This window comes from Dasypus novemcinctus, chromosome 25 (assembly GCF_030445035.2).
Source record: "Dasypus novemcinctus isolate mDasNov1 chromosome 25, mDasNov1.1.hap2, whole genome shotgun sequence".
Classification (NCBI taxonomy): Eukaryota; Metazoa; Chordata; class Mammalia; order Cingulata; family Dasypodidae; genus Dasypus; species Dasypus novemcinctus.
The window spans coordinates 27,747,383-27,772,244 of NC_080697.1; the positions used below are offsets into that span (position 1 = coordinate 27,747,383).

At 40.9% G+C, this 24,862-nt stretch overlaps 1 long non-coding RNA gene across 1 annotated transcript; it reads left to right on the forward strand.

Moving 5' to 3' along the window:
* Positions 1-343: 343 nt before the first annotated feature.
* LOC131275931 (uncharacterized) lies at positions 344-18,836 on the forward strand. The gene is made up of 3 exons (XR_009183392.1): positions 344-412; positions 4,812-6,418; positions 18,433-18,836. It is a non-coding gene; the product is annotated as an uncharacterized lncRNA (long non-coding RNA).
* The last annotated feature ends 6,026 nt before the right edge of the window (positions 18,837-24,862 follow it).

Here is a 24,862-nt window from a genome sequence, read left to right on the forward strand (position 1 = left end):
AACCTCCGCAAAAGACTGAGTGAGCATTTAGTCTCTCTAATGCTGGGACAGGCAGGGATCGTGACAGTCAACAGTAAGCCAGTATTTCAAGTGCCTTTGGCTGGATGGTTGTATAAAGTTGTTACTTGTTTTAAGTCCATGTAATGTCTGTTTCCTCTAGTTCCTCTGGTTTTATGCTCAACAGGTAACTCCATCTGGGTCATTCATTGGCTTTCATGAGGGTTGGCCTACAGAAGGGGAACGTGCTGAGCCCATGGACTTTGGTTATTTATCTCTCACTGTAAAGTAATGGATAACTTGGCATTCTAGTTTCACACACTAATCTCATGAGTTTGATAAATATGAACCAGCCGCTGAGAAGTCAGAGCAGCTCTCCGAGTCTGGAATTCCATGGCCTGAATCATGGACTATGGTAAGTCACCAAGAGGTGTTCATGAATGTTATGCAGCAGGAAGTGGCCATGGTCACACACAAGTAGTTGCTTATTCATTTGAGAAACCACTTTTTAGATAATTTTGTGTTGTTTTTTCAAACAAATATTTATTGAACTCCGGAAGTACAGTTGATTGTCAAGGTCTCAATTACCAACTCTTCTGATACGGGAGATATTTATTCTTCAGTCCTCGGGTTTCCCACAGGCGGAATGGCTCAGGGAGATTCTGACTGCTTCAGCTGAATTACAAAGGCTGTGCTCAGAGTACCCAGGCAGGCAGGAGGCTGCTGAGAGAAACACCAGGAAAGCAGGACTGCTTATAGGTAGTGGTTCATCTGAAAGAGAGATTCACTCACACCATGAACTAAACAGCACTTATCCAAGTACACAGGGATATTCCGTGTTCCCACATAACAATTTGCTTCCATCTTCAATTTACAGCCTGACTGATGTTTCGACTCATGTGTCCTCCGAGTGAAGTTTGACAAATCATTTTTTGAGCACCTTTTAAGGGCTAGGTACTGCACTGGGTATTGGCGATACCATGCCCCTACTCCCTTAGCATCTCCACCTCTGTTTTCTGAAGCAACTTTCAAAGAAATTATAACAATAGCCCTTTCCTAGCTCTTTTCAAACCCAAAGACAACTGTTTAAAAAATAAGATAAAATAATTACAGTTCAAAGGAAACTCCTGTGGTCCAGTCCTACCACTCCCTGAGGTTTTGCCGACCTGAAGGTTTTCTCTTAATTATTGGTTTTCCTTGCTGGAGCCCTTTCAAAGCTCAGCTTCTGTCTCTGCTGCATGCTACCTGTACCTGTCAGCAAGAGAGAGCTGCAAAGCCTCTCTCTCCAGTTGGGCTGTCTGGTGTCAGGTGGGGGCCCTGCGGGGAGGCGGGTGGGGGAGCAAACAGGTACATGGCCACCCAAGGGACAAATCCTCCCTGTGCTCAAGCCATCATGGAGTAACCAGGGATCCAGCTGGGTTCGGATGTTTTCTCTTTCAGTTTAATTTCTGCTTTGCAGTGTCCAGCACAGCTGGCAATGTTGTGAAGGGGCCCTTAGTGGACAGTAAGAGGAAGCTGCTGACCTACCCATCGCTTGTTTGTGTACAATATTTATCCTCACAAGAGGCTCCTCTGGGAGAGATCTCAGCTACATATATCTCCCATGGACTTATTGGGTCCTTTTTTGTTGATTAGGGGGAGGGTGGGTTCAGCCCTGTATCAGTAATCATCTGCTCTCAGGCCAGAGACACATGTACTAAGCAGATGTGTTGGAGAGGTGGTGGGTTCGGTAAGATAAGCTGGGAGTGACCTGCCAAGGCAAATCAGTCCTTTCATTTTGGGACCCAGAAGGAAGAAAGGGTCTTAAAGGAAAACGGGAGGTATGTCTGTTTCATGAGCATTCTTTGCTTGTTCAAAAATTTCAACTATACGATTTTGGTTTAAAGGACACTAAGCTAATAATGATACCCTGTAGAGAATTGAGGGCATGACTTTGTCAAGTGGCAACTAGCGGGATATGTTCTTCAAGAAACATTTTATAAATGGTCGCTACTCCACGTAGATCATTTAAGAGCAAACACGTCAAGGTGTTGGTGAAATAAAGAAGGACTACATAAGAATCACTCATTGCTCGAATATTGAGTCCCAGGCACCAATCCCAGAGATTCCGATTCAGTAGGTCTGGAGAAGGACCCAGGAATTTGCATTTTAACAACTCTCTTCACTTCTACCACCATCTCTCCTCTCCTGCCCCCAACTCACACTCCCAGTGATTCTGGTGTACAATATGAGATAAGGGCGCTTTGAGAAACTCTGTGGAAAGACACTGGGCTTAGAATCTGAAGACCTGGATTTGGGGGTAGCTGTGTGATCTTGGACAAGTCCTGTCACCTATCTGGGTTTTCATTTCTATATCTATAAAATAAGGGGATTATATTTAAGGCTCTTTCCAGGACTGATATTCCAGGAGCCCAGGCACATTCACAATGCCCTCCTGAGGCAGTAGGTGTTCCAAAACGGCTATCATTGTAGCCAGTGTTCAGATTGAACTTCACCCTAAAGAGGACCTGTTAAAACGCCATAGATGTTTTCCTGATTCTCCCATTCAAGATTAGACCTTTCAGGAAAGACAGTGTTATACTTCAACCTAACACAATCCCATTTTCCTCAAATAATGCTAAGTCTTTTCCTGAGCATAATTTATTTCAGCCTTATAGTCTTCAGGCCAGGTAAAGAGCAAAATTCCCCATTTACTGAAAGGAGATGGAGGCTCAGAGAGGCAGAAAATCTACGAGACAGACACAGCCTCAGCCATCCCTGACTCCCATGCTTTGTCCTGGGATCTCCTTTCTCACGGTATCTTCCACGCAGAAACATCAATTCACTGGGAACCATCACTTGCTCTGCATCTGCCAGAGATGAACTACGAGTTCTAGTTGCACATACACGTCGGAGGAGCAACCTGCAAGGGCCCTGCACTCTTTAGAGCGAGAGCCCTCTTTCTTCAAGAAATTTGCTACTTTTAGCCTATGTGCTTTCATTAGGTCTGGTCATCACAACCCTAACTACTGGATAACATCTAATGAGCCATAACTACCCGCATTCGGGGGCTTGGAATTTAGTCGTGAATCCCCACCCCTTTGCGTTCCTGCCCAGTTACTGTCGTAAGTAGAAGTGATGCATAGATAATAAAAGTGCATGTTTGTGATAATTAACTTTGCTCCTCTGTTTTATACTCCCCCTGCCCTTTTCCCTTCTGGTTTTGCCGAGTTGGCCAAAGGTTACAAACCCGTCTTCGTACAAACCTCCTTGGGCCCTCATTTTCTCAGCTGGATAAGGTTGTTACTTACAGAGGTTTTATTAATAATCACTTGCTGCATCTCAGGAAATTCTAATATAAAACCATAAAATCCTCCAGCAGATACTGCCTGACTCCAGTTATTGGCTCAGCTTAGGGTTATTTAACTGTCTCGTCTATTGGCAACTCGTTTCTACAGCAAGAGGCCTGTGCCAATGGCAAACTCTTTGACCTCTTAATAGAGGTCAAATCACAGTTCAGCAATAAATGAAGCTGTTCTTTCCTCTGGACCTTGGACCACTCCCAGACCTGAGAATCTGCTCTTCAGAACACCACCCAAAACAGAAGGAAGTTGTTTATTTTTTTAGAAAGGTTTTGAAATAGCCAAAATAGGTGCCATAAAGCTTGTGCTCTTTACCCAGGGAATCCTTTTAGTGTGAGCCCTCACAGTGGTTATTTTACAAACTATTTCAGAAAGTTCATTTCTGGCCCCATGGTGGTTCAATGCTATGATGCCCCATAGCAGGTTCAAAAGAAAGAGGATGCTGTAGACGGGCACTGACCGTGTAGTGAGCAGCAGTCTTTGGAAATGGTCAAGCTGGAAAAGCTGGAAATAGAGACTCAGTGTTCAGTGAAGGTAGGAAAGCAGGTAAAATATTCTGGAAATATTTCTACTCAAATCATTACAATGTAAAAATGATGAAAAGATTAAAGGAATAAACTTTCAGCTACCTGAGAAGACTCATTCCCAGAAAGTACTAGGTAGCTCTGTTTAACTGCAGTTAAATATTTATCATCAGTAAGTCAAATACCAGGAGTGTGCTGGTTTATAGAACATAGGTGAATACAGTGGAAGACCCATTGACATAAGAAATCTCTGGCCAGCCTTGGCTAATGAATCTTGGAAACTTTTTCCTATACTTCCAAACTTTGGGGACTTATCTAATTTTGCAATAAAACCTGCCACTCTTCCCAACACAGTGGTATGTAGGGGAGCAGGAGCAGTAAGGCATATTGAAGTCATTGGAAACTAACTTTTAATTTTTAAAAAAGTACCTTCAGCAAATCCTTTAGAAATAACTATTTTCTCTTTACAAATGTGACGGATTAAAATTATGGAAATCTTAAGAAAAAGCAGTAAGAAAAAAAGAACAAAGTAAAAATCACTTACACTTTCAGTTCCAAGAAATAGAACTATGAACATACATCCTTCCAATATTTTATCTTTCAAAATTTTCAACTGAAAAAGAGATACATTTTTAACAAACTTAGAACATTAAACCTCCCATAATCTAGAGGCTTTTCTCCCTATCTAGGCAAGCAACCACTCTTATGGCTTTGTTGTGTTTCCTTCAAGAATTTGTATGTATATATTACGTATAATTATTCATGACAATTGTGCATAATTACATACAATGTGTTTTGTGTGTTGTGTTTACATAAGAGATGTTATACCATAAATATTGTTTTTCAACTGAACAATGTCTTTGAAATCTAACTGTGTTAATATATATACCAATCTAACTTTTTTAACTGCTGGATATTTCATACTTATTTCTTCTTCTTTTTTTTTAAGGTGTCCTGGTCCAGAGATTGAACCCAGGACCTCATGTGTAGGAAGCTGGTGCTCAACCACTGAGCCACATTGGTTTCCCTGAGTTTGTTTTTTCATTTGTTTTGCTTGTTTGTTGTTGTTTTTTTTTTTCAGGAGGCACCAGGAACTGAACCAGGGACCTTCCATATGGGAGGCAGGTACTCAACTGCTTGAGCCACATCTGCTCCCAATATTTTATATTTTATTTGGCCTCTTCCCTTTTCATGGACACTTAGGATGGCTAACAGTTTCTCACTACTACAAACAATGCTGCAATAAAAATCTTATATATGTTTTCCCATGTCCCTCTATTCTAAATTCCTGTAAGAGGAAACTGTGGGGTCAGAAGCTATGCCCTTTATGGCAGCTGAGTCATTTCAGAGTATGAAAGTACAGTGTGAAAGATTCTGCTTCCCAGCAAGCTCAACAACTCTGCACCTACCAAGCCTTTCAATGTGACCATTCTGCTGTAGGTGTTAACAGTGTCTCTTAATTGTTCTAATTAGTATTTACCTGAAAAAAAAAGTTTGCACAATTTCTTGCATGTTTATGGCCATTTGAATTTCCTCTATTTTGAACTGCTTATTCATATCCTTTATTTCTTTTTCTCAAGGGTTTTGCTTTTTCTTGTATATCCTTTACCCTAACTCTTGGTTATATATGTTGCAAAATTTTCTCCCAGGGATCATCTTGCCTTTAACATTGTTTGAGGTATCTTTTGTGATAAGAGTTCTTTTCACAATTCACATGAAATTTAATTAGTAATTTAAAATTTTCAGTCTTTTTTTTTTTTCTGTATGATTTTTGCCTTCCGTGACTTGTCTACACCTCTCCCTTTCCCCGGGCTCATAATGATATCTTTTTCTATATTTTTCTGTATTTTCTAATAATTAAAAATTTTTATTTTGAGGGTTTCAGTGTTTAATTCATCTAGAGTTTAATTTTGCTTATCATATAAGATAGAGACTTGGTTTTATTTATATTGTCTACATGAAGCTGATTTTCTCAATTCTGTTTATTAAATACGCCATTCTTTCCCCCACTGATTTGCAATGACACCTCTGTCATATACCAAATTCCTAATATTGTTTGTGGAGTTTGTAAAAAATTATGTTTTATTGACCTAGACAGAAAAATGAGACTGATTTAATTGTCTTGTGGCATATGTATGTGTATGTATGTTTACAACCTGCTTTTGTTTTATAACCTGCTTTCTTTTCACTGAAAAACTGCAACAAGAGAATGGATAAATTCTGGTAGTCACACAACAGAATACTATATAGGGAAGCAGATGTGGCTCAAGCATTTGGGAGGTCCCAGGTTTGGTTTCCAGTGCCTCCTGGAGAAGACAAGCAAGACAGATAGCTGACCCGATGGACTGGTGCAGCCAGCTAATGCAACAAGGAGTCACAAAGAGGAAACATGATGAGAGACACAAAATGGTAGAAAGTGGAGACGGCTCAAGCAATTAAGAGCCTCTCTTCCACATGGGAGGTTCTGGGTTCGATTTCCGGTTCCTCCTAAAGAGAAGATGAGCAGACACAGAGCGCATACATGAATGGACACAGAATGGACATGGAGAGCAGATGGTAAGTGAAACAGTGGGGGGAGGGTGAAGAAATAAGTAAATAAATCTCTGAAAAAAGAATACTATATATATATATATATATATATATCAATTTTTAAAAAACTAAAGATATATATATCAACCTGGATAAATTTCCAAAATATAATTTGAGTAAAAAACTTACGGAGAATATCATTTATATAAAACTTAAAAACATGTAAAACAATATTAAATATAGTTTAGGAATACATACATATGTAACAAAAAGTGAAAAGAAATTAAAGAGAATGTCAAAAAAAAAAAACCAACCAAATTCAGGATCAAAGTTAGATTATGAAGTTTAAGGTTAAGACCTTCATTTACGTGGATCCCTTTCAAGGTCCTGTGCTTAAATTTGATTTCATAATTCTCTTTCTCCTTTTTTCTTAAAGAGGTCCTACTCTCTCAAATGTATTAGCTTCAGGCCTGGAGTGGAGAAGGAGAGGGGAGCACGGGAGGAAAAGAAAAGTGAGAAGAGAGGAGAAGAGAGTGAAGGGAAGGGAAGGGAAGGGGAGGGGAGGGGAGGGGAGGGGGAGGGGAGGGGAGGGGAGGGAGGGGAGGGCATGAACGTAAGTTTCCTTTAAACTAGAGTGCAAACAGCAACACTATATTTGACCTGATTTATAGTTCAATGCTTACACAGCTGAAGGTCTGGAGGAGATTAGCAGAAGCCACCTGACAGTCATGGGCTCAACTTCTGACAGGAGAAGAGAGTTCCCAGGAGTACCATGAGCATCTACACTGCACACCTCAGTCAAATCTTCTGGACATTGTGGGTCATTTACTCTACCTCAGAGTTCTCAAAACACAGAGGGTGTCCAGGAGTGGTTCTCCAGGCAAGATGCTGAATGCTTTGCCATGTGTCTAGGAATATGGTTTGAAACATCAAGGCATCCTGAAACCACAATTCTAATTGTCCTTTTTTTTTTTTTAAAGATTTATTTTTATTTCTTTAATTCCCCTCCCCCGGTTATCTGTTTTCTGTGTCTTTTTGCTGCGTCTTGTTTCTTTGTCCGCTTCTGTTGTCGTCAGCGGCATGGCGGCACGGTAAGTGTGGGCGGCGCCATTCCTCAGCAGGCTGCTCCCTCTTCGCGCTGGGCGGCTCTCCTTATGGGTGCACTCCTTGCGCATGGGGCTCCCCTACGCGGGGGTCACCCCTGTGTGGCACGGCACTCCTTGCGCGCATCAGCACTGCGCATGGGCCAGCTCCACACAGGTCAAGGAGGCCCGGGGCTTGAACCGCGGACCTCCCATGTGGTAGACGGACGCCCTAACCACTGGGCCAAAGTCCGTTTCCCCTAATTGTCCTTTAATCTTCCAGAATAATAATCTCATTCCTTTTACCCAAAGCTTATTCCAATATTTAGAAAGCAAACTAAGGGGAGCTGATGTGGCTCAAGCAGTTGAGTACCTTCTTCCCACAGGTGCGGTCCCTTGTTCGGCCCCTAGTGTTTCCCCAAAACAAGAAAAATAAATAAATAACCAACTCAGGGCAGCCTGTGTGGCTCAGTGGTTAAGTGCCAGCTTCCCACATATGAGTTCCAGGGTTCAATCCCCGTCCCAGTACCAAAAAAACAAAAAGGTCATCTAACTAGAACAAAATAAATAAACTACAATTATTCCAACAATAGAAATATATGCTGTATACTTCTTCCCATGTAATTAAATATCATTCCAAGTTTTTAATGTCGGCATAGTACTACATTCTATGGACATGTCAACTTAATTTAACCAACCACTATTGTTAAACCTTTAGGTTGGTTCTGGTTTTTACTTACTATAAGCAAGGCTGTAACAAAAATTCTTATAGCTAAAAAATGGCACACAATAGTAATTACTTCTTTAGGAAAAAAATCCCATACATGGACTTTGTCAAAGACTGAATATTTCAAAGCTCTTGAGAAATATTGCCAAAATACCTCCAGTTCAATCAACTCATTCACACAACAGTATTTGAAAATGTCTGCTTCCCCATACTGTAGCTGGCACTAAACACTTACTTTAAAATAAAAAGCAATGTCTATTTGATAGACAAAAATTGGTATCTCAGCTTTCATTTGCCATTGGTTTTTAGGCTAAATTGTCGTATTTTCACCAGACATTTGTATTTTATTTCTTCTTGGTTGATTTACTATTTATGTGCTTTGCTCCATCTTTTATTGGTGGATGCATTCCTCTTTTTCTTAGTGATTAGTATGAGTATCATATATATTATGATATTAACTCTTTTTCATATGTCATTAATATTTTTCCCTTTTGTTTTGCCATTTACCTTTACATTTTACTGTGTATTTGGCATATAGACTTTCTTTTTAGTAAATATATCAATTCTTTTTATTTCAGATTTTTTGTTTTTTTTAAGAAAGTCATTTTTACAAATATTATACAGACATTCACCTATACTTTTCTCCAATACTTCCATGGTTTTATTTTTGAAATTTATTCCAGTATAAAGGCAGAGGCAGGAATCTATTTTTTCCCAAGAGTTAGTCATTTCATGACTAAGCCATCTTTTTCTTAATGATCTCAAATGATTCTTTACTTACATACTGAATTGAGTCTGTTTCTGGACTTTCTTCTGTTTTAGTTGATGTGTCTATATTTTGCAAGCATTGTATTAATTATTGTAGCTGATGATTTCTGCCATTTCTAGTATTGTGGAAAGCCCTCATTATGCCTTCTTTGTTTCAACATTTGTTTGGTTGTGTTTGCATATTTACTCCTCCAGAATTGGTTTTTTTTTGTTTTTTTTTTAAGATTTATTTATTTACTCCCCACCCCCCTCATTTTGCACTCACTGTCTGCTTTCTGGGTCCATTCGCTGTGTGTTCTTCTGTGTCTGCTTGTCTTCTTTCTTTAGGCAGCACTGGGAACTGATCCTGAGACCTTCTGGAGTGGGAGAGAGGCAGTCAATCTCTTTGGTCACCTCCCTGGTCTGCTCTGTCTCTTATTGTCTCTCCTCTGTGTCTCTGTTTGCATCATCTTGCTGTGCCAGTTTTCCGTGCAGACCAGCTCTCCGCTTGGGCCAGCTTAATATGTAGGCCAGCTTGCCATCACCAGGAGGCCCCGAGAATTGAACCTTGGACCTCCTATATGGTAGACGGGAGCCCCATCGCTTGAGCCACATCTGCTTCCCTCTAGAATCATTTTGACAATTCTGCTTTTTTTCTTTACTTACAATATTATAAGCATTTTCTATATGATCGAATTTTTTTCTTAAACCTAGAAGTGGTCCTGACCAGAAGATAGTGGTTGGAAAAGAGAGAGAAAGAATATGTAAGCTCATACTAGTCTTGGTAAAATACTATGGATTTTTTGCTCTAGCCATGTCACAAATAGCCGGACCTTAAATTTCTCCAGTATGTTACAAAGCCCTCCCACCCAAGGCACAAATGAAAACCCTCTGCATGGAAAGGAGAGAGAAAAGAGAGAGAAGAGAATGTAAAATATCATGAAATTCAAGAAGAGATAAATGAAAGAAAATGGAATCTGAATTTAAGAGGAACACAAAGAGACAAGAAATCAAAATGCTGATAGAAACCTAGAAAAATGTCCATAGTTTGCACTGGTTTGCTTTAATTCGTTTTTCGTTTTTATAAACAAACAAAAAGTCTAAATATTTCTAAGAAGTCACTGAAAAATTTTAGTGTATTCCCTCATCCTATTTGTGTGTATAGAACTTGCATTTCAGAAATTACAGAACAATAGAGCCTTAGCTTTAACTCCTACCCAATGCAGGAACCCCCTTGCAACATTTCCCCTGGGGGTGGGGTCTGAGGTGGGGGGTGGCTGTTCAACCTCTGCTTGCAGTAGTCACTGCAGTCACTATCTCCCTGAGCTCTTTCCAGGCTTAAATATTTCAACTACTAGTAAGTTCTTCTTGCTATAAAGCCAAAACTATCTCCCTGTAATTTCCCCCCTTTAGTCCTGGTTCTGCCTTTTAGAGCCTACATGGGCCTTTAGAGATTTGAAAATGGGTCTCATATCCCTCTTCAGTTTTATCTTCCTTTTTGGACATGGCTTCAGAGCTTTCCACATCCTGATCTCTCCTTTGGAAATTTTGTAAAATAGTCAATATCTTTTTTAAACTGAAACCCAAGCATTAACAGAATTCTCCAGATTCCATCTGACCTGTGGAATAAACGAAGAGAATCTCATTCCTGATTTTGCATTTTTAAAAAAGGAATGCTTCTAAGCTTACATTAGTTTTGGAGATAATAGGTCAGGCTTTAGCTAGTATTTGGCCTTGCTATCAACAAAATAACTTCAGCCCCCCTTTCACATAAACTAGAAAACAAATTTTCATAGACAATGAGGAACTCGTAGCTTGCTTTGGTGAAGAACTTCTTTGAGACAGGCCTTTAAAGGAAAGAATAAAGGCAGGGCCCCTCCCTGTAAAAGCTCAAGAACAATGTAAAAATGATTAAGAGATTAAAGGGATAAACCCTGAGCTATCGGAGACCGCTCCCAGAAAGTTCTAGGTGGTTATGTTTAATTGTAGTAAAATCCGGGTTGAAAATTATGGGCACTGCAAGGACTTCCATGCCCATCAATAGAGAACGCCCTGGATACACCACATTCAATGCGCCTTGTTTCAGATACAGGTGTCTGCGGGGGCGCTTGGGCATTTGAGTGCTTCTGCCACTTTTTCCTCTTGCTTCCTGTTTCCCAGGATCGGTTGAAAGCAGGGAGAACTTAAATTTCTTTTATTTCTGTCATGTCTATGCCAAGAGGTGTGCCCGGTCATGCGAAATGGAAATTAATTCTCAAGGCGCCTAGGGACCCTGCTGGCAACCTCTTTAATCCACAGAGAGTTTAATTCCTCCGCTCTCGTCTCCCCAACCCGGCACAAATGCCGACAGCACCCCAGACCGCCTTTGCACTTGTGGGCAGGGGGCGCCACCAGAGCCCCGGCGGGGCCTGGGGGGAACGAATGCGCGGCCTCGTGAACCGCCGTCTGGTCGGCCCTCTCCTGCTGCCTCCCAGCCGGAAGGATCAGGCGTATTAATCAGTTGGCCTTGTTAGAAATCCAGAAGGAGGTCTAATTACAGTATTCCTTTTGACCCTGAATCCTGGCTTGGATCACAATGAGTTAAATCAGGAAGTAAACCCTGTCTTTAAAGGGAGCGGAGAGGGCAGGCAGGGGTGTGGGGGCGAGTGGAAACTCATTAAGCTTCTATTGGGAGGAGAGGGACACGTGATCACCACTGGAACGTTCCATAGCAACACTGAGGTTTTTGCTGCTGGTTCATTGTCGTTGGGCCCAGCCCACCTCACCTTTTAGGGGGCTTTGTTTTCTGCTAATTTCTTATAGGGTAAAAAACATTTTGGAGTAGATTACGTATATCCCCTTACCCTGTTATTCTTCCTGGCACATTAAGTCACTGAAGAAAGACAAAGCAGCCTGTTTGTCTTAACTTTTGTCCTTTAGGTAGAGGGAAAGTGTGGAAGGAGAGGTACTTTCTCTCTCTTTGGTTCAGCGACCTGGAAAGTAGGCCTGCCTTAGCAAAGTGGACAATCTAGCAGGGCCCGGGATGATAAAAATAGATGAGGGGATGGTGGGAGCTGGCAGCATCTGCCTCTGCCTCAGGCTCAGTCTGACTGGATGACTCCCTGGATGCAAAAGATGATGACTGGGGAAAAAAGAACAGCTCCATGATGGGTCCCCTTTTCCCCACCCCCTTCCTTCCTCCCTTTTGAACTGTGCTCAGCCTTGAGAAGGGAGACAGTGGTGATCTAGGCACAACCTGTTCCCTTGCTTTAGCCTCCTAGAAGGATGGCAACTGACTGTCTGCTCAACTATTACCTTGTATTGTCACTTAAGCTTTGATTTGGTGTATATTTTCTCCACAAACTCAGCTGTATCCCTCACAGCTCATTCCTATACTCAAGAGGAAAAATAGCAATCCTCGAAGGAACAAACAAACCATAATGTTCACTCCACAGGTTCACAGGAGGATTTAACCCCTTAAGGGATATTTACGCAGCCTAATTGACACTGATGAAGCTTTTTAGAAAGCTGCAATAACGAATTTGATTTGTTTGTATATTCTACTCTGAAACTTTCACTTGGAGTTGGAATATTGGAATATCCTAACAAAGAGCATTAATGAGCCATCTTATGATTTGAGGTGCCCCACTCATTTTCTTTAAATTAATTTATTGAAGTATATCACTCATACATAAACATATGTAAACAATAAGGGTATAGTAATAGTTGTGAACTTACAAAACAAACATATATGACATCATACAGGACTCTCATAACTCACCCTACCACCAATACCTTGCATTGTTGTTAAACCTTTTCAACTAATGATTAAAGAGCATTGTCAAAATATTACTACCTACAAAAGTATTTTTCCCCAACCCACCCTATTATTTGAACATACATAAACAATTAAGTCTATAGTAAAAGTTATGAACTTGCAAAGCAAACATGCATAAAATCATACAGGGCTCCAATACATCAATGCTCCACCAACACCTTGCATTGTTGTGAGATGTTTGTTACAAATTATGAAAGAATATTGTCAAAATCTTACTACTAATTATAAGCCTTATCTTACATTTGGTATGTTTTTCTCCCAACCCACTCTATTATTACTTTTTAAGTATCTATTTTTATGAAAGAAGTTGTAAACTTATAAAACAATCATGCACATGTGCAGAATTCCCAAAAAAACATCCCTCTCTCAACACACCACACTGTGGTGGAACATTTGCTACAAATAAGATAATATCATCTGATTGTTACTATGTCCATAGTGTACATTTGGCTTAAATTTTCCATACCGCCCCAATATCAACACAGTACATCTTTGGCATAGATGCAAGAATATTATATTATTACTGCTGACAACAGTTCATGGGTCACTCCGGGTGTATTTTTCCCATGCTTCTCCACATTCCCAACATCCTGCAGTAGTGATATACATTTGCTTTAGCTCACAAAGGACTCGCATCTGTACCATCAACAATTCTAATCCACCTCATGGTTTACTGTGCTATTCAGTTACTAGATTATTTTCTAGCATTCTGTCAATTGGCATTTACTTACCTAGACAACCATTTTCAGTCACATCCCCATTTATAAAATAGCTGTTAATCACTATTTGTTACCATCCACTCAATACATTTCCATTCTATTACTGTAAATCTAATTAAAACTTCTACATACATTAAACATCACTAGTCCATTTCAGTCCTCTTCTTATCTCCTTTAAGAATTCCCCACCTACCACTGGGTCTGGATGATATTTTCCTACAATTTCTTGTAGAAGTTTTATGGTTCTTGCTTTTATTTTTAGGTTTTGATCCATTTTGATTTAATTTTTGGATAAGGTATGAGATAGGGGTCCTCTTTCCTTCTTTTGGCTATGGATATCCAGTTCTTTCAGCACCATTTGTTGAATGGATTGTTCTGCCCAAGCTGTGAGAGTTTGACAGGCTAGTCAAAAATCACTTGATCATATATGTGAGGGTCTGTTTCTGAACCATCAATTTGGTTCCATTAGTCTATGTGTCTGTCTTTATGTCAGTACCATGCTGTTTTTACCACTATAGCTAGGTAATATGATTTAAAGTCTGGAGATGAAGGTTTGCTTTTCCTTTTTATGATGTTTCTGGCTAATGAGGACGCCTTACCCTGTCAAATAAACTTGATAATCATGTTTTTGATTTTTTTTTAAATACTGGTGGAATTATCAGGATTGCATTGAATCTGTATATTAATTTGAGTAGAATTGACATCTTAATGATATTTAGTCTTCCAATCCATGAGCATGGAATGTTCTTCCAGTTATTTGGGCCTTTTTTGATTTAGCATTGAGTTGCAGTTTTCTGAATACAAGTGCTTTACAACGTTGGTTAAGTTTATTCCTGACTATTTGAGTTTTATCTGTCGTATTTTATTTTCACCACTCTTCTGACACTTTTAGTTACTTTTATTGATGTAATCTTCATTTCTAGACTCTCTTCCTGGCCTCTCTTTCCTGTCTTTTCTGATGTGTGGCTCTACCACACCCTTTAAGTATTTCCTGAAAATCTGGTCTCTTGCTTAGAAATTCTCTCAATTTCTGTTTATCTGTGAATATTCTAATCTTGCCCTCATTTTTGAAAGACAGTCTTGCTGGATAGAAGATTCTTGGCTGGAAATTTTTCTCTTGTAGTATCTTAAATATATCACGCCACTGTCTTTTTGCCTCCCTGGTTTCTGGTGAGAAATCAGCACTTAATCTTATTGGGTATCCCTTATATGTTATGCATTGCTTTTCTCTTGCTATTCTCAGAATTCTCTGTCTTTGGCATATGACATTCTGATGAGAATGTGTCTTGGAGTTGGTCTATTCGGATTTTTTCAGATGAGTGTACTTTGTGCTTCTTGGACATGGATATCTACGTCCTTCAATAGGGCTGGCAAGTTTTCTACCATTATTTCTTTAAATATTCCTGCTGTCCCTTTTCCCTACTCCTCTTTTCTGGGACACCCATGACATGTATGTTTGCATGCCTTTTGCTGTCCATTAGTTCCCTGAGACCTTGTTCAATTGTTTCCATTCGTTCTTTTGTATGTTCACTTTCAGAGGCTATTTCTTCAAGCTCACCAGTCCGTTTTTTTGTCTCTCAAATAGTTATTATATGATTCCAATGTTTTTTAAATTTCATTTACTGCACCTTTCATTCCCATAAGATATGCTATTTATTCTTCTATGTATGCTTTCAAATTCTTCTTTGTGCTATCAAGTGTCTTCTTAATATCCTTAATCTCTTTAGCCATCTCATTGAATTTATTGAGGAGACTTGTTTGAACATTTATGATTAGTTGTCTCAACTCCTTTATGTCATCTGGAGGCTTATCTTGTTCCTTTAACTGGGCCATAGCTTCCTGTTTCTTGGTGTGGAATGTAATTTTTTGTTGTGTCTTGGCTTCTGGCTTGCTAGAGTATTTATTCTGGGTTCAGTTTTTCTCTTTAGTTTAGGGCTTCCTGCCCTTTCTCCTTTGCTGGTTGTGCAGTAGGAGCCAAGCATATAGTTGGTGCTATAAGCTGTGGAGGCTCAAGATACCCTCATTACACCAGAGACCAATGAAACTTCTCCCATCTTTCTCCTTTGCCAGGGGTAGGGACAGCATAACAGCTGTGTGGAATAATCCAAGTCGTGCAGGCCTAGACTGTAGTTACCTAGAGAGACTGATGAAGCTTCATGCCCCTTTCCCCCCTGCTTGAGGCGGGAATGGAAGTGCCATTGTGGGCAGCAATCTATGCAGTGTGGGTCCAAGATGACCGCAGTTGTCCTGGTAGACTTCTGATTATTCAGTCTGTGCCAGCCAAAGGTACCTGCAGTTACCTTGTACAGGCTGGTGCAGGGCCCACCAGCCTCCTTCCTGCCAGAAGTGGGGCTGAAGCCTAGTCTAGGGCTGCAGGCCGATCCGGATGAAAGAAGCCTGGTTCCTACCATCATTGTGATTTTCATTCCTATTTTCCCCTCAGGATGAGGGTGGAGTTAAAATGGCGGCCACTGACCTCTTTCTGACCTGGACAGATTCACACCCCAGCTGCTCCTAGGTTCTATCTTAGCCAGCCAACTCTAGTAATCAGTAGCCAAAATCAACAGCCAACCATCTCCTTCTCCCCTCTTTTTGGGAAATGGAGCTTCCAATTCCAGCCACAGAATAGCTCCTGGGGTGGCTTGTGCTGCCATTGTAGGATAATCACTGGCCTCTGGGGCTTGGCTGGTAATTTTCTGGAGGGACTGGTGCAGGTCCCCGCAGCTTCCTTACTGCTGGAGGTGGCACTAGGGCCTTGGCTAGAGCTGCAATCTGGTCTGGATGGAAAGAAGCCGGTCCCCACCAGCACTGTGATTTTCAGTCCTCTCTGCTTCTGCTCATGCCAGGCACAGAATTAAGATGGTGGCTACTGGCCTCTTTCTGACTTAGGCTCAAATTTTAGCTGTTCTCAGGATTATACTTTAGCCTGCTGAATTTACTCATCAGTAGCTGAAGTTGGTGCCCGGCCATCTCTTCCTCCCCCTTTTTTGGGAAGTAGAGCTTTCAATTCCAGTCACAGAACAGTTCCCGAGGCAGCTTGTGCCTCCAGTGGAGGTTGGGCACTGGCCTCCAGGGTATGGAGCACTCTACTCATGAGTCTTCTCTGCACATGGGCAGTCTCCTCCTTCCATTCCTTCAAGGATGCTGCAGGATGCTCTTCTGGCCTCCTGGAGCGCCCAAACAGGTTCTTCAGCTAGCTCCAGATGGCTCTGGGTGTTTGCTAACTGCCCTGTAGCAGGCGCTGACTCTAGGATCTCCTTACTCCACCACCGTCTTGCTGGTTGTCCTCCCCATTTATTTTTAAAAACGTTTTAGTGTGGAAATTTTCAAACAAATACAAGAGAAGAAATAGCCCACCATCCAGCTTCAACAAATACAACTCATGACTGCTTTGGTTTCACTTATACCCCATCCATTCATTATCTCACCCACCCCCAAACCGTTTTGAAGCAAACAAAATACAGCATGTAATTTTATCTCTCAATATTCAATGCATATCGCTAAAAGATGACTCTTTAAAACAAAAAAAAAAGAACTTCTTGCTATTATTAAGATGTTGCGCTCTTTGAGGTTGAGCCTGAGGCTGCTGTCCCTTAAAATATGGTTGTCAGCCCCCTCTTACTCTTACACAGGATGCCATGGGTGATGGAAATTCTGTTTCACACCCACCCCACCATCACCCCCACATTTTCCCGTGGCCTGCTGTCAGGTCCTACCTTTTGAAGAGAGGCTTATATGTAGACTCTGAAGCCAGACTGGCTTAGAATCCTAGCTCCACCACTTCCTAGCTCTGAGACCTTGAGCAAGATACTTAATTGCTTGTTGCCTCAGTCCTCATCTGAAAGATAAATAATCAATAGTACTTAGCTCATTGGGTCATTGTAAAGATTAAAAAATACTTGGAACAGTGCCTGGCACACAGGAAATACTATGTGAGTGTTTGCTTTTATTATTATTCTTTGCTTAGTACATGCCCCATTTCTACCCATGACACCCACTCTGTGAATTAACTGGCAAACAATAACGACACTTCCAATGTGCCCATCAACACATATATTTCTTATTTTTTTGAAGACTCACTTTTTTAAAAAAATCTATTTATTTATTTATTTTTATTTATTTTTATTTTTTTAAATTTTATTCCCCATTCTCCCCCACCAACTACACACCCTTGTTGTTTGGGCTTGCTGTCTGCTCTCTGTGTCCATTCGCTGTGTGTTCTTTCCATGTCTGCTTGTCTTTTCTTCTCATCTTTCTCTTTCGGAGGCACTGGGGACCAGTTCCAGGGCCTCTGGTGTGGGAGAAAGACACTCAGTTACTTGAGCCATCTCATCTCCCAAGTCTGCTGCATCTCTTACTGTCTCTCCTCTCTATCTCCCTTTGTTGTGTCATCTTGCTGCTCCAGCTCTCCATGGTGCGAGCCAACTTGTCTTCACCATGAGGCCCCAGCATCAAACCCAGGGCTTCCCATATGATAGATGGAAGCCCAATTGTTTGAACCATATCTGCTTCTCCAACATATATATTTCTCAAAGCACTTCCACGTATATAACCAGACTCAATCGTGTCTTAAATTAAGAGGGTACTGCGTCCAGGGGATTTGGAGTTAAGCAGAACAGAGGAATGCAAATATTTAGCTACAATTAACCCTGTTTATAATAGGAAGAAATTTGAAACAAACCAAAAGCTTAACAGTAATGAACTGGGTAAATGAAATATAGTACATTCCTCCATTGCCACCATTATAAATGAGGCAATAGATCTTCTAATGGTATAAAAATTGTTCATGTTGAATTAAATGAAAAAAGAAAGTTACAGAAAGGTATGTAAAATATGAATCCATTGTATATTATTTGGATATAGTATGCTTTTTTAAAAACTGGAAAGGTGTTCATCAAAATATTAATGTTCTGTCTCTATCACTCTCTTTTTCTCTCTCTCTTCATCAGCCAATGTTGTATGTATGTTCGACTCCCAGCTTTGTCATGGCTTTTTATAAGACTTTTAGAATCAAGCAGTTCCTGGGCAAGAAAAACAAACAGAGTCACCCCATTCCTCAATGGATTTGAATGAAAACTGGCAATAAAATCAGGTAAAACTCCAAGAGGAGACATTGTTGAAGAAGCTACCTGGGAATTACACATCTGGTGACACACGTTTATGCTGTTCCAAGGTCACCAGCATATTGCTATATCAAGTTGAAAAGGTCACCCATTCTGAACAGTTGGACTTATTTTATTGGGGGAAAAACTATTTTTAATCTTTGTTTTTATGCTTCTGCATACATAAGTTGGTTCAGTAATAAATACGAGACCTTGTGTTTGAAAAAATATTAATGTTGGTTATTTTTCAATGGAGCATTAAGAAGTCATTTTTCATGCCCTTTTTGTGTTTGAATTTCCTAAGTGTTACATAATGACCATATATTATGTTTATAATAAGGAAAAGGTTATTGTTTAAAAGCAGGATATATAATTGTTTATGCAGTGTGATCTCAGTTATGTAAAGGATAAACAAAACCAGGAAAATGCTAATGGTGGAATTTTAGGTGGGTTTTTTCCTTCATATTTTCAGCATATTCTAAATATTCTGCTCTGAGAGCATTAAGTTGTTTTATGAAGATGATTCAGATAGAGAAACTGAGACACAGTCCATGGACAGGAAGGTTCTCTAGTTCTACACACACCTCTGCCTGCCCCTGAGTTTAAGTGACTGTCATATAACAGTGATGCAGTTTCTGAGCCTTTCCACTCATTCTTGGCTAAAGTGCAGGTGGAGGAAGCCACAGGAGGAGAGAAGAGATGGGCTGCAGGGTCCCATGTGAGCTGGGGGTGAGGGTGGGGATGGCTATCTCTCATGGTGGGAAGCCAGCCCATCAGCTGTGCCACCCAGACAGCTGTGCTTCTCCAGATTCCGACGCGGCAGCCATCTTCCCGCTGCAGTTGCCAGCTGTTAGGGAGGAGTGAGTCCTGGAGGCAAAGGTGTTCATAAGTGATAGGATCCACCCAGCCCAAGTATTTCAGGCCTTTCTGATCTATTTCCTAACAAGTGCATCTGGAACTTGAAACTTCTAAAAGCAAATAGAAGCGGAGAAAGAAAAGGAAAAGAGAAAATGAGAGAAAGAGTTTTCTAGATCATACAGCAGTTGGATTCGCTGAGACAGGCGATAGAGAAGGTGGTATAGCTTAATGGCAGAGCTATGAGCTTAGAAGGCACAGGGCAAGAGTCTCTGTTTCATCCACTGACTGTGACTCTATGATCTAAAGGGCAATGCTCCTTCTGCAAGAGACAAGTGTTTCAAAAGGGTAAGAAGGGTTCCTTGCTGCTGGACATTGGGCTACCAGATAATCACAGGAAGGAACAGTGGGTTAAGCCCCCATCTATGCCTGTTGGATCAAATTGTCAGGGCAGATTGCTGTCGCTGTTAGGCTGTCTGCTTCCAGATCTGCAGGTGAGTTCACTCAGGGAGGCTCGGTGCTGTTCCCGCCCGAGCAACCCCTGTCTTGGCCCCATGTGCAGAAACAGAGTATGCCTGAACTCTGCATCAGTCTGCTCCTGATGGCTTTTGTCATCCATCACCAACACTCTAGCAGCCCCATGCTGCCCACGAAGAGGCTCACATATTGGTCCATTGGCCTCAGAGTCGAGTGGATCTTTGAGATTTTTTCCCCAGGTAGAATGGAAGCCAAAAAAGCATCAGAGGCCGCTTACCACTAAAGTATCACATGGCTGGCTGTTCTAGAAATCGTCCTAGTCTGTTTTAGGGCAGTTACTTACCTGTCTTTGGACACATGGAGTCTTTAGCAGTGATTTGAAGGCAAGAATATGGAAGTAGAGCAAGAATGAAAGTTTGAATAGTAGGAAATAATAATTTTCCCTTACCCCCATCTTCCTAAGTTTTCCTGTGCAGATTATTATTAAACTTCCACCAAATCCTTCCACTGACACCCAAACCTGGCTTTGTAGATCATTTCAGGTTTTGGTGCATCCCTAGCACGGGACGAGGTGTGATGAAGGACAAAACAGAAGTAAAAGACTTGGTCATAGTGTTCCCCAATCCAGACGGGGTGACAAAAATCACACCCAGCGGGGAGCAGATGTGGCTCAAGTAGTTAAGTACCTGCCTCCCACATGAGAGGTCCCTGATTCAGTTCCCTGTGCCTCCTAAACACACACAAAAAAAGAAAAGAGCAGAAAATGAGCAAAAAGGGAGCGCAAACAATGAGCAAAAACAGACGAGGGAGCCATCTTAGCGGGAGGAGAAAAAATCACACCTCGGGGCTGACCCTGCCCAGAACAGGTCCTGTGACAAGTTAAGAAATAAATTATGTAATACAGCTCAAGAGTATGTTAACTCCAAATTAAACATCAATCCCAAGCAAAAGACATAAACTGGATCCTAAAAGGGACACTTTGTATGATTGCACCAGCCTAGGCTGTTAACAGATGGGCTCTGGGGATGTTCCTCCTCCTCAGCGTGCAGAGAGGAGAGCATCTCTCATTTGCTGGGGGCCTTTTTTAAAATTTTAACTTATTGTAGTATATCATTCATGCATGCACATACATAAACAGTAAGTGTATAATAAAAGTTGTGAACTTACAAAAGAAGCATGCATATCATCTTACAAGGTTCCCATATATCATCCCACCACAATTGACTTCATGTTGCCTTCTTTCTATCAAAAGCCCATGTCTTCATTTGTTAGGTGTGTCATAACAAAGTACCACAAACTGGATGGCTTAAAACCACAGAAATTTATTGCCTCACAGATCTGGAGACCCAAATCAAGGTGTCAGCAGGGTTGTGCTTTCTCTGATGTCTGTAGGGAAGAATTTTTCTCTGCCCCTCTCTTGGCTTCCAGCTGTGACTCGGCGGAGTTCTCTGCCTGCACTGTCATGCGGCATTTTCCCCTCTGTGTGCCTGTCAGTGAGTGCCCAATTCTCCCCTTCTCAGAAGGGCACAAGTCATACTGCATGAGGGCCCATGCTAATCCAGTTGAGCCTCATTTTAACACCTTCAAAGATCCTCTTTCCAAATAGGGTCAAATTCAGGGGATCAGGCATTAGGACTTGGGGGACACAAGTCAATCCATAGGAGCTCACTTCAAGCCTTAAATCTCTACTCCCTCCCCCTACACCATTGATACCACCAATTGCTTTTCCAATTCCAAATCTGTGTTATTAAACTAAAGTTTCTTATATTCTGTCACTGTTTTATATTTAAGTTTATCTTCTGTACATATTATAGTTCCAGGGGCTGTAGCCGTTGATCCTTTGAGCCCCACCCTGGTGCCTACAAAACCTGGCAATCCTGTCACAGGAAAACGATGTTCATAGGAAACATCATTCTTAGTAGGTTGTGGTTGTCTGTGCTCTTCTGCCTGACCTAGTACTAAATGAACTTTGGAACGCAGGTGGATAAATACCTAATGATAGCCATGACTTTCATCTTAGCTTATGTCAATTAGATTTTTGTTTCACATTGTTCAAACCCATGTTCATTGGCAAAAGAGATACAATCAAAACAGTCATTATTCCAAATAGTAATTTGTATAGTGGGTGATCATTCCAGCAAGATAATATGTGTGATAAACATTATGCTTGTGAATAACAATTACCCCCAAAGCACAAATGCATCGAAGAAATATTTCAAAGCTGAAATCCATATCTTCTCCTTCTCAGGGAAAAATGATGAGCAACGCATGAATTTTCTTTCTTTTTCCTTTCCAAAAGCTAATGGTTAATACATGATGTTTGCCTAGATCACAAGATTTAGAATTACAAGCTATTTGTATCATGCATAAAGTTGTTAAGTTACATTATGTGCCAAAAGATATATATTTCTATATAGACACCTCCAACCACCACCAAAATCAGTAACTGAACAAATAACCTACCATCAGGATGGAAATGAATGTGAAGGTAATACTAATTGATTTGCTAATTATTTTCTCCTTGTTAAAAATATTAGTCTTTGTGTCAGATGTACTAAGTACACTTCTTTCATAGATACATTAAGAGGAGTTCAGTCTGAATTAGACCAAGTGTAAAATAGAGATTTTTTAAATTACCTTAAAAAATCACCATATTTCCGAAACAAAATTGGACTTGCAAAATCTGATCTAGTATAATTTTGGTTTTATGAATATCTTAAAATGATTTATAATTCAAACATCCAAGGGGCTCCTGCTTATGGTGAATTACAATTGATTATTTACATATAAAAAGATGCATTTTAAATGTTTTAAATTGTTTATTTTCTTAAGTAGGCAAATTGTATTCATATTACTTTCCAGTGACTTCTGTGACAAATTACCACAAACGGGACGGCTTAAAACAATACAAATTTGTTCTCTTACAATTCTGGAGGCCGTTAGTACAAAATCAAATTCACTGAGCTAACATTAAGATTGTTGACAGGCTTCGTGCAGCTCCAAGGGAGGATCTTTTGTCTACCTTTTCCAGCTTCTGGAGGCCACCTGCAATGCTTGACTCTTGTGACTCCTTCTCCATCACGCCACCCTCTTCTGTTAGTACATCTCCTATTTCCTCTTCTGACCTTCTTGCCTCTCTCTCATAAGGACCCTTGTGATTGCATTTAGGACCCACATGGATAACCCTGGAGAATTGCCTCAAAATCCTTAACTTTTTGCCATATAAGGTAACACTCATAGATATTTTTGGGGAGACCATGGTCCAGCCTACCTAATACTCATCTAATATTATTTATACTGTGAATTTACAAGTGGCTTCTTTTATTTTTTAAAATACATTTTAAATTTATTTTTAAAAGAGACATAAATCACACAAAATGTTACATTAAAAAATGTAGTAGATTCCCATATGCCCCACTCCCCACATCCCCCACTTTTCCCTCATCAACAACTTCTTTCATTAGCATGGTACATTCATTGCATTTGATGTATACATTTTGGAGCACTACTACACAGCATGGATTATAGTTATGTTGTAGTTTACACTCTCTCGCAGTCCATTCAGTGGGTTAAGGCAGGATATATAATGTCCTACATCTGTCCCTGCAATATCATTCAGGGTAACTCCAAGTCCTGAAAATGTCCTCACATCACACCTCCTTTTCCCTCTCCCTGCATTGAGCAGTTCCAGTGGCCACTGTCTCCACATCAATGATATAATTTCTTCCATTGCTAGAGTCACAAGAATTCTATAGTAGAATACCAGTAAGTCCACTCTAGTCCATATTTTATTCCCCAATCCTGAGGACCCTGGGATGGTGATGCCCACTCCACTTTGAGAGGGGCCTTTGATCCCACATTGCTGATGGATGGTACTCTCCTGACTGCAGCTATAGACACTCAGTTCCCTGGTGTGGTGGTTGTCTATTTTTACCTCCCTGTCAGCTGACCTGGGTAAGTCCAAGGAACTGGAGAGTAGGTGTTGCAACTCCACTGAGGCTCAGGGACCACATGGCACATGGACAGCCCAGAGATTCAAGTCTCCTGGGCATATATCAACCCCAGTGCCAACCACAGGTTCAGTAAAAGGGACAGAAGAGGCATGTGTAGAGAAGTCACATCTGAGTCCAACTCCGTCACACTCAGGAGCACAAATTCCAAAGTAGGGCCCACTGGCAAGGCACCAAACTCTGGACCCATCTGCCATTACCATAGGACCTGGGTATTTCTGTATCCTTCAGGAGCACCACTACCTGGGATAGTATCTCCTTTGGCAGTCTATGAGATGTCGCTGAGAGGTACATAAGCCAATCCCTTTGATGACCTCCTGACTCATTTTGAAATCTCTTAGCCATATAAACTCATTTGTCTTTACCATTTCCCCTTTTTATTTGAGGTCTTTTTTCCAGTTGCATCACCAGCTGGTGCTTGGTAGTAATCCCTCAGCGCCAGGGAGGCCCATCCTGGGAGTCATATCCCATGCTGAGGGGAAGGTAATACATTTATATGCTGACTTAGAGAGTGGCCACATTCGAGCAACATGGAGGTGATTAGGAGGTAACTCTTAGGCACCCTGCAATACTTGGCCAAGTTGAAATTTCAAGTCCAACAGGCTCATAAGCATAGTCATCAGTATCAAGGGCCCATTATTAGACCATCCATCTTCTCTGTTCATTGCCTCTGCACTTAGGGGATTGGTGCTGTTCCATTGGGGAATGTGGCAGAACTCCCCAGATTGGGAACCCAGCACCCCCTCAGTTGTCATGTGAATCTCTACCCACTGTACCAATACCCAATGAACATCCAAACATATCTATATACCTTATATGCATACCCAGGTGTACTCCCTCCTATGCATCCCACATCAATGACACCCCACACCAATGTTCCTCTCCTGCCATAGTTGAACCCTCTGAGATCCAAAACTTCTTCAAAAATGAAGCTT